Raw genomic sequence first — 12,157 nt, 5'->3', positions numbered from 1 at the left:
CGTGGTCCTGTTCTGCTCCAAGCCATGAGCCAGCCCTTCACAGATCTGTGACTTGTTGATGACAACAATCTGTTATAAAGCACTACTGTAGGGGCCTACCATGCAAGGTGGACATCGCCAACCCACTTTTACAGAGGAGGAAACTGAGGCTCCAAGAAGTTACCTAACTTGTCCAAGGACATGGCCAACAAATGGCCAAGTCAGGATTGAAGAAGCCAGGATTTACTCCAGATCATCTAATTCTAGGTTCTGTGCCCTGCCTGTGCACCAACACCCCACCTGCCCAGCTGGTCAGGCCTTTCCAGCCTCCAATTTCTTCAGTGAGGCTTCTCAGAACTGCTCTAGCCCTTCCTCCCCCGAGGCTGTACAGATTGTGACGGAGTGTGTTCCCAGCTTCTGAGCCAGCCATATAAATTGCTCTCCCGGCCGCCTTGTAGCTTCCAAAGACAAGCCAGAATTGTAAGGATTACGGTAGATTTTCCAGAGACTTTGAAGTTCTAAATGTATTATATTGTTTGGAACATTTGAAAATACCAGAAAACCATGCAGGCAGAGTCCTAGAGGGGCACCGAACGGAAGTTAAATATCAGGTAAAGATGTGCAGGTGCCTTCCCCAAAGTATGTGTGTGTGTGTGTGTGTGTGTGTGTGTGTGTGTGTGTGTGTGTGTGTACATATGTGATCCATTCATAACCTTTGTCACTGGCTGGAACCCCCAAAGGGGAAGAGGTAATATCATCTAAAGTCTGTATCTACTGAATTAAGATTTACGTTTTGTGCATTCGACTTGGGAAATAATTGATTTAGAAATCTTTTCAGTTTAATAAGGTCAACTTTTCCTTCAATTTCATGGAGAGGCTCCAAAATTGATTGACATTCAGCATCAGCTTAATACTGTGGCTCTGTAATGGTTGTCCGAATTAGACACTCTTGCTAATTAACGCTATGCAAATTAAAACCAGTCCCTTATTCACCGGCCAGGAAGACTGCATTCGTGGTTGCTGTTCTCTGCGGAGACGGAGCTTCTTTCCTCAACCTGGTGCTTTCATACCAGCGCCAAGCCCCTGCCTTCCTCCCACCTCTGCTCTCATCCTGCCTCTTCCTCATAATCTCTCATTCTCGTCCACTCTCCACACCTTTCACCCTCGTGCTCATCTCTTAGCTCAGGCTCATGGTCCCAGGTTGAGCTGCCTGATTTAAGTACATCCCTGGCTCTTCCTGGCATTCTCAGAGTGACTGCCCAGCCTGGTTCCTACCAGAAGTCAGCTACCAGAATCCTACTTTGGTCACTCGTGGTCCAGAATGGAATCACTCAGACCCTCTGCATCCTTGGATGTCCAACTTGCAAACAGGCAAAGCTGTCACGATGGGGTGGGAGGGTGGACCCTGGGGGCTTCAAAGGGCACCTGGATCTCCAACAGGCCTGAGGAGGGAGAAGTTCCAAGAAGCCAGGGTGCTTCATAACTAAGAGGTCTCTGGAGCTGGGCCCTGGGCTTGCCATCAGAGGGCCCAGAGGGTCTGGGCCTCCTGCACGGTAAATGCCTGGCTTTGGACAAGCTGCTTCACTCTTCCAGGCCTGAATACCCCCAGTAAAGTGAGACTTTTGGACCAAATAGTCCCTGAAGCCTAATGGCCGATGGCACTGGGCACACACTGGCCATGACACATACACAGGTCATAGGGACACTCCCAATATTTCTTTCTTTTTTTCTCCTTCTCTCAGGCATTTCTATACATGATAAAACTGTGAGTGTGAAATAGTCAGCAACGAAACTCACTCATGCCAACTTCTCCTCAAATAGAACGAGACAGCTAACAAAGAAAATTACCATTGTCTCTTTCTAAATAACACGGGATTTGGAACCAAAAGGCCAGAATTCAAGTCATATCTTTGCTGCTCACTAGCTATGTGACACTGGACCTGTCACTTAACCTCTCTGGGCCTCTGTTTCCTTCTCTGCAAGCCAGATCTAACAGGACCAACTCTCACAGGTACTGGAGGATAAAGTAAAATAATGCATATGAAAAAACTCATTCTTTTTTCACACACAAAAAAGCTCACATTCTCTTGTAGCCAAACACCCTTTCTCTTGCTGCACAGATGTCAGTGCAGGCAAACTCAGCTGGTTCTCAGTCAGGGGCTGCTGAATGCACCTCCAATATCAGCATTTTAGGGTTGCAACAATTTACAAAGATGCTCTCCCAGACATTTCAGAAAGACAGCTTTGGCGTCCTGCAATGGGCCAAACATTCATTCACTCATCCATTCACACGATAAATATTTACAGAGCACTTAACTATGCCCAGGCCCTGTGCTGGGTAGTTGCAAAACGCCAGGGATTCCCCCACTCCATCCACCCCCAGTCCACTGAGCCTGAATCCCACCTGGCAGACAAAAGGCAGATGAGTAGGGCCTGGAAGAAATGGGCAGGAAGCCCAGGCTGAGAGAAAAGACCTACAAGTAGCTCCTTGAATGACCAGGACCAGAAGAGGCGACCCTAGAGAGGCAGCTGAACTCAAACTGACCCTACATCCTGAATGTGAAGTGAGGAATACAGACTAACCCAAGGCCAGAGGAGCTTCAGAGAGTACCTTCTCCCCAAAGATGCTGTTTGCTAAGGATGCAGGCTCTCTGTGCAGACAAGGAGGGCATGAGCCCTTCTTCTGTTCAATGACCACCAGGGCTGAGCATCAGCCTGGGTACTAGAGACCAAGCTCCAGGCACCTTCCACCTTCCTGAGCTCTCTGTGTGGTTGTCTTTACCAGGTCCCAGGGGCTGCCTCTCACCACCAAGATGGAAACCCCAGAAGGGCAGGATTTCAAATTTGTTTGTCCACTTCTACATCCTGGCACCTCAGACACTGTCTGGCACATAGCAGGTCAATAAGTATCAGTTGAATGCTGAATATTTAAATGAAGGGAACAAAATTTTGAGATGTGTCAAGCAGGTAGACACTTCCTTCCTGAACTCCCAAATACATTACAGCTAAAGGAACATGATAGGGGCTTCCCTGGTGGCGCAGTGGTTGCGCGTCCGCCTGCCGATGCAGGGGAACCGGGTTCGCGCCCCGGTCTGGGAGGATCCCGCATGCCGCGGAGCGGCTGGGCCCGTGAGCCGTGGCCGCTGGGCCTGCGCGTCCGGAGCCTGTGCTCCGCAACGGGAGAGGCCGCAGCAGGGGGAGGCCCGCATACCACAAAAAAAAAAAAAAATAAAAAAATAAAGGAACATGATAAAAATAACAACCTATATCTACTGTGCGCTTACCATCGCCAGGCGCTGTTGTAATTGCTTTAGATCCTCAGAACAACCCCATGCGAGGCCCAGGGAGGTTCCGTCACTTGCCCACCATCCCCAAGCAAGGACAAAGTAGAGGTCAGATTCCAACCCAGGAAGAAGTTAGACCCAAAGGTCTGTGCTCTCTCCACCCAGAGAGTCTCATGACACATGGGACCGGCTGCCTGTCATCGGAACATTGCCTTCCATGCCCAGTCTTCCGGGGCAGGACTAATCTCCCCATCTCACCCCACTCTCTGATGAGGCCCCGGTCACGTCACCATTAAACCCTGGTCACTTAGTAGCATGACAGACAGTGAGCAGCCTGACGTCAGGGCTGGGGGTCTGCATCGTTGTTGCGAGTGCAGCCCAGACCAGGCCTGGTACGGGGCGGGCAGGCAGGAAGTGCTTGTGGAGTGAAGGATGCCAATGGTCTCAAAATGAAACTCATAAAGTCAAGTTGGCCTGGGCCATTTCTCTGTGGCCCTCCACTTGGTCACTCCCAGAAGGAGAAGGAACCTGATGGCTGAGGGACATCATGCAGTTAACACGAGGGCATTCGGGTCTGAGTAGAGGGTGGCCTGGTAATGGTTACTGAAACCAGCACAACGACCAGGACACCAATTAAGAAGAAACCTTCCTCCCCAGGCCTTGGCTCTCCCGCTGTGCGATGCCCCAAGGAGGAAAAAATGGTCATTTGGGAGACCACGCTACCAAAATATCAAGTCAGACGGGTCATCCCTAAGGCCACAAGCATAGTTCCAATTAAGGAGATGATTTCCTTTACAAGGTCTGAGCAGAGGGGAAATGGCATATCATGAATTCTCTACTGCATACTTGCTTATAATTTATTTTCCTGCCCCACTTACAACATTGGCAAAGATTCCACGCAATTCAATCAAAATGTTTTATTATATACTTGCCATGTGCCAGGCACTGTGCTAAGTGTAGGAGGTAGGAATACACCTGATGAGCTCTTTCTGAAGGCAGTTTGGGGCTTGCTGCTCCGAAAGTAGCCAAGAGCTGGCCGACTAGGACTCTTCCAACATGAAATAAGCACTTAACAAATGTTTGTTGGGTGAATGAATGTGGAAGGGTCAAACTTTTGAGCTCTATACCAAGGCAGAATGAAACCAGAGGGGGGTTGGGTCTTCTCACCCCATCAGGGAGTATGCAGGTGGGAAGGATGCCCACCGGGCACCAACAGCCCAGGCCATTCTAGAACTGAGGGACCTTGACCCCTACCCCAGAATAATTGAATCAAATCTCTGCAGGTGAGGCCTGGACACTGACATTTAAAAAAATATTTCAGCGATTCAAACGTGCAGGCCAGGGATGAGAACTGCTGTTCTAGGGGCACAAGAAAGAAGTGCAGAAGGCTGGGGCTGACATCATAGCCTTGGGGAGACTCTGTTGAACAGTTAGTCATGTGCATAAGCAGTGGAGCTCCTTAGAGTTGAAAGGAAATGTAAAGGCCATCTAGTTAAATGGCTCATGACTCTCCTCTGTAAGATTCCTGGCATAGAGTCATTCAGTCTCTGCTTGATTACCTCCAGGGACAGGGAACTCACTTCCTATCAAGGCAGCCTATCTCTATGTTGGAAAGGCTCTGACTTTTTCACAGATCTGGCTGCAGCTTTCTCAGGTGCTTAGCCCCCCAAAAAGCTAAACAAACAAATGCCTCTGTGAAGCCTCGCTCTGATTTTGGCATCATATGTGCCTATGCAGAAGTCCTCAATAAGTGAGCCCTTTCCCAAGACAAATACCAATACAAATACAGACACCAGGCCTGGAGGCACCCCTGGAGGTCAGCTCATCCCCATCCTTCATTCTACATGAGGACACTGAGGCCCAGTGGGGCTGGCTCGGCCCCTATCAAACACCAGCCTGTGTTGAAGCAAAGCTTAGAACCTGGGTATTGGGTCCCCCAGGCTTATGCTCACAGGGTAGGCATCCCTGCCCACCCTGTCTCCCCTGTTTCTGAAGCTATAACAACTCTAAATTTATCTGTTCTCCAAAAGCCTAGATCCCTATCCTGGAAGTCACTCCCAAACCTCTCACCTAGCCACTTTATTTCCTTCTCCGATAAACAATCTGCTCCTGATTACCTTTCATCCTCCTCTGCTTGTGGAATGTGAGCGCTCTTGGCCAGTCAGCAATTACATCACTCTTGTGGTGTCAAAAAGTCCATACAGCCTTCTCCAGCTTTGATGAATGCACACCTGTCACTATGCATCTCATTCTGAAGGTCCCAGTCCCTGCCATCATCTTGGGAGAAGCACATACTAAAGGTCTCTTGTCCTAGTCGCAACATGCATCCTGGCAACCTGGGGGGTCCTCAATTACAGAGAACCACTTAATCTTTCTTCACCCCCCCAGCTGTGGCAGAGCCCTGCCAGAAGGCTGCTCAGTTTGCCATCACCACGATGGGTTCTCCTTGCAAATATCCACTGCTACCCTCACCGAGACCATGGTCCCCATATTTCCTCCAGCTTGCAGGAGCCCCCCTTTTTTTAATGTTCTAGAATGTTGGAGACAAATAACTGTGCTTTCTGGATGGCTTGCTTTGAAGTTGTTTTCTTTTCTCTTATTAAAACCTACCTGGCCCCCAAACCAATAAAGCAGCAGGAAATCACTTTGCTCTGCAGAAGGCTGTGTGTGCACACTGGGTTCCCAGCTAGAACCGAACCAGCCCAGACAGGGCTTGACCCAGGACTGGCTTCTCTCTCCCCATCCTGCCCCAGGACATACACCAGACTCCTGGATTCTCTGCAGGAGCTGTGGTCAACCAATTGCAATGAACTGGGTAAATGCATCTTCAGATGGATAGAATCTGAAATAAGAATTCTCACCACCTGACAGCCACAGAGAAGCATGTGTTGGTTTTAAAGACACAAAGCAAGGCCTACAGACTACCCCCACCCTTCATCCCTCAGCCTCATCGCCCCCCCCCCCCCAGTTCTCTTCGGTAAATGCATCTTCAGATGGATAGAATCTGAAATAAGAATTCTCACCACCTGACAGCCACAGAGAAGCATGTGTTGGTTTTAAAGACACAAAGCAAGGCCTACAGACTACCCCCACCCTTCATCCCTCAGCCTCATCGCCCCCCCCCCCCAGTTCTCTTCCCTCTTTTCATCCTCCAGCCCCTGCCTCTCTCCACACCAGAGGCTGCGGCGGCGGCAGAAGCAACACCATGATCCCACCTACACCTTCCAACCTCATCAGAGGTTTCCACAGCCCACTTCTCTGCCCACTCCCAGCCTGGTTCCCAGAGGCAAGACCACTCCCATCCCCACGCAGGGCACAATCAACCCCTGAGCCTGGCAATGTTTGGGCCAAATGAAAATTTTAAGACGCCCAGAAATCACATATGGTGAGAAAAACAACCGCCTGGCAGGCTCCACAGACATCTCTGAAGGCTGGAACTTCCCGGATCAGGAACAGCCCTGTCCTGTGTTTCCCCTGCCACGTTTCCAGGCTTCCCAGAGCAGCAGCCCGAGGACAGCATCACCCTCCTTCCACTTCCACACTCGCACTCTTGCCAGTAAACGTGAGACAGCAAGTCCTCCAACCCAACGCACAGACTCAGCTGGAAGGGGCCTCCTGGGCCGTCTAGTCCAACTTCCCCGCTTTACAGGCAAGGAAATGGGGGCCCAGAGAGGGGCTCTGTCCTAGCCAAGGCCACACAGCAGTAACAGAAAGGGCTAATCTTGCCTCGAGTCTTCTGAGGCCTGGGCCGGTGTTTTTCCCACGTCCCCACTCTGCCTGGCCATCAGTCGCACACTCCTGAAAGGGGCAGCACCCCTGTCTGATTCCTCTCCCACCCCTCTGCAAGTCCTCAGTTCACGTCTGGGGAATGAACGTTTCTTCTATGGCTCTCAAGGGCAAATCAGGAGAAATAATAGCCACCTAGTCCAGGTTCTCCATCTTCTTTTTGCCTAAAACTCTAAAAGCTTAAACATAAATAAAGGGAAATGGTCTGGAAAAATAACCAGTTGGCATAGAACAATTGGCATTTCAGAGCTGCATCAGAAGTGGAAATACTGTTTTTCAGAAATTCGGCACAGCCATCAGTTGTTAACTCCTAGCCATTTGGCACAAGCTTTTCGATTGTTTGGATGTGATGGACGATGTTGATAGAAGTGGTGGAGACCAAACACGGCTATTAATAGGCTGAATGTGGCATTTTTATCTCTCTCTCTTTCTCACTCACTAGCTCTCTGGCACCAAACTGTTGCCAACCCACCCACCTTTGGCTCTGAGGTGCCATCACCTCCAGCGACAGGGCACCGCAGGAGCCGTGTCTCCTGCCCATGTCCGAGCAAGTTCATCCTCGAGCCTAAAAGGCCAGGGCTGCTGGCCAACGTGGGCTGCTCGTGTGTGCAGAGCTTCAAGGGAATCACAAGGCCTGAAGCTTCCCTGGGTGCAGTCCCCACCTCGCACAGAGCATGCAGTAGATTATCACAGCTTAGGGGAGTCAGGAAGCTCTCAATTCCCCCATGTATTTCTCTTATCCACCTCCTCCCTGCAAGAATTTGAGGTAACCCCGATCTCAAGGCTGGAGCACATCCACCCTACTTGGCCCAAGTCAGAACTGTTTCAAGGCAGAAGGATCCCCACGGGTCCCTAAAGGATACTGCTTCTGGGAACTCTCTCCAGATTCAAACTCTACAAGGATTTACTGAGTACCTATGACATGGCAGTCTCTGAGCCCACCCATTTGCATATAGGATCTCACTTAATCCTTACAACAAGGAATTATTGTCCCTACTTGACAAATGAGGAAACTGAGGCACACAGTGATCACACAATTAGCTGAGATCACATGATTAGTAAAGGGAGGAGTCTACTGATTCTGAGTGCAGGATTGGAGAGGACCCTATCAAAGGCCCTGTTGGGAAGTGTGCCCTGCACTCTCTGTGGGTATGGTCACTTTGCTGCAGCTCTTCTGAAGCCTGAGCTGCTGGGTCTCTCCCTCTGAGCGCCACGTGTTTCCCCAGCCCCAGAGCTCCCTGATCCTGGCCAGCTGTCCTCAACCTACATTGGCTCAGCCACCAGGGAAGCCATGGCAAAGATCACAGCTGGACTGGTTTGTCTCTAGCACTATTTTTAATATCCATTAAATGAGAGTAAAAATCCTTTCTTCCTTCCAGAGTTATTGTGAAGACCAAATCATAACTGTGGAAATGCTCAACCACCTAGGGATTCCCAGAAGCTCAAAACAGTCTATGCCCATCTTGACCATACATATCCAGGTTTGCTCTGGGGAGACCAGCTTATGTCTGTTGTCTAGCATAATTATTAATATGAGTAGCAATTATTAATATCATACTCTCAAAAGTGTCCCCATTTAGACAGTGAATATGGAGAGTGAATCACACGATCACTCTACATATGTAGCATTTGCTGCCTTAGGGTCTGAGAGAACTGGGGGCCCCTCCCTGCCCTCTGGCCTCCATGTCTCCCAGCTCCCACACCCACCTTGTCCAGTGGGAGGGGTGGTGCTCAGTGCTGCAGACTCTTGGCCAGGGTCCCTGCTACCAGGCTCACAGACAGGCATCATTTTGTTAGATCAAAGTAATTATTAGTAGACAGTTTTTAGCAGGGCAGTGTCACAGTGCCTGGATTAACTGCAATTATAGGTCACTCCTTTAAGGTTTATTCCATCAATTATGGACAATCTCAGTCACGTGCCTAGCTGCCTTAACCCTTTGTGGCTTGAATTACTCAGCACAGAAGAGGCTGTAACCATGGAGAAGCCTGAATATATTTGCTACTGAATCACTGCCCTGTGGATGTCAGTTTAGAGGCACTTTCTTGCAGTTTCCTATTTGATCTCTGAGAGATAGGGAGAGCCACTCCCATCTCACAGATGGGAAAACTGAGACTTGGAATATTTAAGCAATTACCCAAGGTCACACAGCTAGGAACACTAATTCTTAGAACACTGTGTTGCCAAAACATTGTTTTCTTTAGCAATCAATGAGTGTGACCTGCACCGGAACCCTTCGGAATGTGACCCTTGGGCTTCAGTAGTGTGACCCGGCCCCAGGGCGAGGCATATGGGACAGCATCTGAGGGCATCCAGAGGCAGGCCTGCCACGGAGTCAGTCCAACGCATCAGATACTGCAAGCTCGCCATGCAGAGTCACCCTGTACCTGGAGCAATTCAAGCGGCCTTACTGTCAGAAAGAAAAAGAAAAGAAACTCCAAGAAGAAAATGTCCACACCAGAAAAATATACAAACATGGAGACCCAGAACCTTCCTTCTTCCACTGTTCAGCAGGGAGAGTAGCCAGAAGGCATCTCTTGCTAGCGAGAGGATGGCAGGACACCCACAGGCCCCAGACACCTAAGGGTGTCTCAGTGTTGAGATGAGAAAAGCCAGGGGAACACTTCCTTCTACTTCCAGAGCCTTTATTTGGGCTCCCGCCCCATATCTACTATGCCCTGCACCGGTCACAGAATGCTAGTTCAAAGATCTCCAAGATCCCACAGTCCAAAGCCCCATTTTACAGATGGGGGAACTGAGGCACCAAGCAGGAAGTGCCCTGCCTATGACCCAGCTTGCCAGGGCCAAGCTGAGAGGGAGCAGAGGGCCTTCCCCTCTGCTGGGTTCTTGCTGCCCGTGGCTGTGAGCTGCCGCAGGGAACTGGGGGGCCATCTGCTGTGTCTGTCGTGGGAAAGTTTGCTGCTTCCTTTCTACCATCTCTCTCTTTCCTCCACCCTCATCTCACTCTCCTCACCCACATTTCTTCCCTCTTGCATTATTTCTATTTCCCTGTTTTCCAGAAACAGGGTTTAAGACTGTCAGCTAGAGTTTCTAGGTCTGAATGGAACTCACTGTGCTGGAGCCCCCGGGCTCCCACTGGGTAGTCACCCCAGACTCTAGGCTGCTTTGTGGCAGGGTCTGGGTCCTATTTGTCTCTCTCTCCCCATTACTTCACACAGGGCCTGGCACATAGTAGTGGATACTCAATAAGCACTCAAATGAATGAATGAGTGAGTGAATGAATGAAATACCATGCCAAATTCCCAAGGAGAAGAGAATCAAGCAAAATGATTCCATTACAGGTCTCATCATTCAGGTAGTAAATAGCACTTAGAATTGGGGGGAGGGGGGAGGGGAGTCTGAGTCACCTTTAAATTCCTCATTCCACTGACTAAACAGATACTTATTTGTTTAGAATCCATTGTTTAAGCCTTTAAATATAACAGCTGTGATCAAAGACCTAGGAAAACAGAAACTGCAGCCAAGCTCTCCCCCCAGGCTCCTCAGCCTGGAGAAGCTCTAGGATCAGAGCGAAAACCCTGCAAAGGCGGTGGAACAAATGATGCTTGTGAGGAAAACCTGTCTTTCCAGCCACAGCCGTTTTCAATTCTGCAGAAGAGGCTTGGGGGTCCCTGGGCAGGAAGAGCAAATGCTGGGGCTCCCAGACAACCACTGCAGTTGATGACTTACTAAGCTTTTAAAACCCGGGTCAAAGCAAAGGAAAAAGACTGTACAGGCCAAAGGCACTGACATGTCTCCACGCAGATGTCCCTGGCTTCCGGGTGGTGACTCCAAATCAGCTGCCTCTTGTCACTTGGGGCCATGTGGACTGGGGGCGTGGGGAAGGGTTAGGGCCCAGGGGAATTAATTGCTTCACTGAAGAAACCCAGCTGGGCCTAGGACTGTGAGTTGTGGGGAGCCAGGTGGGCTGGGGCAGGGGTGGGGGGCGCGGAGAGGGCACAGAGGGAAGATATTCCTGCAGGGCTGGAAAACGCCAGGCAACTGTGAGCTATGAGGGTCAGAGGTGCACGTTCTTCCTGGAGAACTCACCCCTCTCCCTCCAGCTGCCACCAGCTGCTGAGCAAGGTGGGACAGCCAGGAGACATGGGTCAGGCGGCCAGAGGGAGAGAGACAAGTACAAAAGAAAAGGCATGGCAGCCAAAAACAGAGGTGGTCATGGGTGTGGAGAGTGTCAGAGCTGGGACAGTTCTTGGAGCCTTCTCATCTTACAAACCAGGACACTGACGCCTAGATCTGGCTGAGGTCAGTCAGCTGCTATAGGTCCAGATCTAGAATCTAGCTCCCTAGACCCCCTACTCCAGTGCTCCTTCTGCCACACTATGTAGACTCCACAGCAGTTAATATAAAACACAAACTGTGCTGAATGGGAGAAAATATTTGCAAACGATATGACCAATAAGGGGTTAATATCCAACATATATAAACAGCTCATGCAACTCAACATCAAAAAACCAAACAACTCGATTAAAAAATGGGCAGAAGGTGTCGACAGACGAATAGATAAAGAAGATGAGGCACATATATACAATGGACTATTAGTCAGCCATAAAAAGGAATGAAATCAGGTCATTTGTAGAGATGTGGATGGACCCAGAGACTGTCATACAGAGTGAAGTACGTCACAAAGAGAAAAACAAATATCGTATATTAACACATATATGTGGAATCTAGAAAAATAGTACAGATGAACCCATTTGCAAGGCAGAAACAGAGACACAGATATAAAGAACAAATGTATGGACACCAAGGGGGGAAAGTGGGGTATGGGGTGGTGGTGGTGGGATGAATTGGGAGATTGGGATTGACATATATACACTAATATGTATAAAATAGATAACTAATAAGAACCTGCTGTATAAAAAATAAATTAATTAAATTTTGAAAAAAAAAAAGGGCAGAAGGACGGCAGGCCACCTTGGCCAGTCACGGCAGCGTGGAGCCAGGCCGCGGCAGCGCCTCTGCTCAGCGGAACCCACCGCCTCCCTCTTCTCCACTGCGCTCAGCGCATGTTTGCCTCGCAGACTGAGGGGGAGCTCAAAGTGACCCAAATTCTCAAAGAAAAGTTTCCTCGAGCTACAGCTAGCAAAGC

At 49.7% G+C, this 12,157-nt stretch overlaps 1 protein-coding gene across 9 annotated transcripts in view; it reads right to left on the bottom strand.

Moving 5' to 3' along the window:
* The window catches only part of KCNN3 (potassium calcium-activated channel subfamily N member 3), a 177,046-nt gene that overhangs the window by 133,068 nt on the left and 31,821 nt on the right, over positions 1-12,157 (bottom strand). The window lies entirely within an intron of this gene.

The sequence above is a fragment of the Physeter macrocephalus genome, chromosome 4, assembly GCF_002837175.3.
Source record: "Physeter macrocephalus isolate SW-GA chromosome 4, ASM283717v5, whole genome shotgun sequence".
Lineage (NCBI taxonomy): Eukaryota > Metazoa > Chordata > Mammalia > Artiodactyla > Physeteridae > Physeter > Physeter macrocephalus.
Note: the sequence above shows the minus strand (reverse complement) of the source record. Positions and strands in the feature narration are given on the sequence as shown.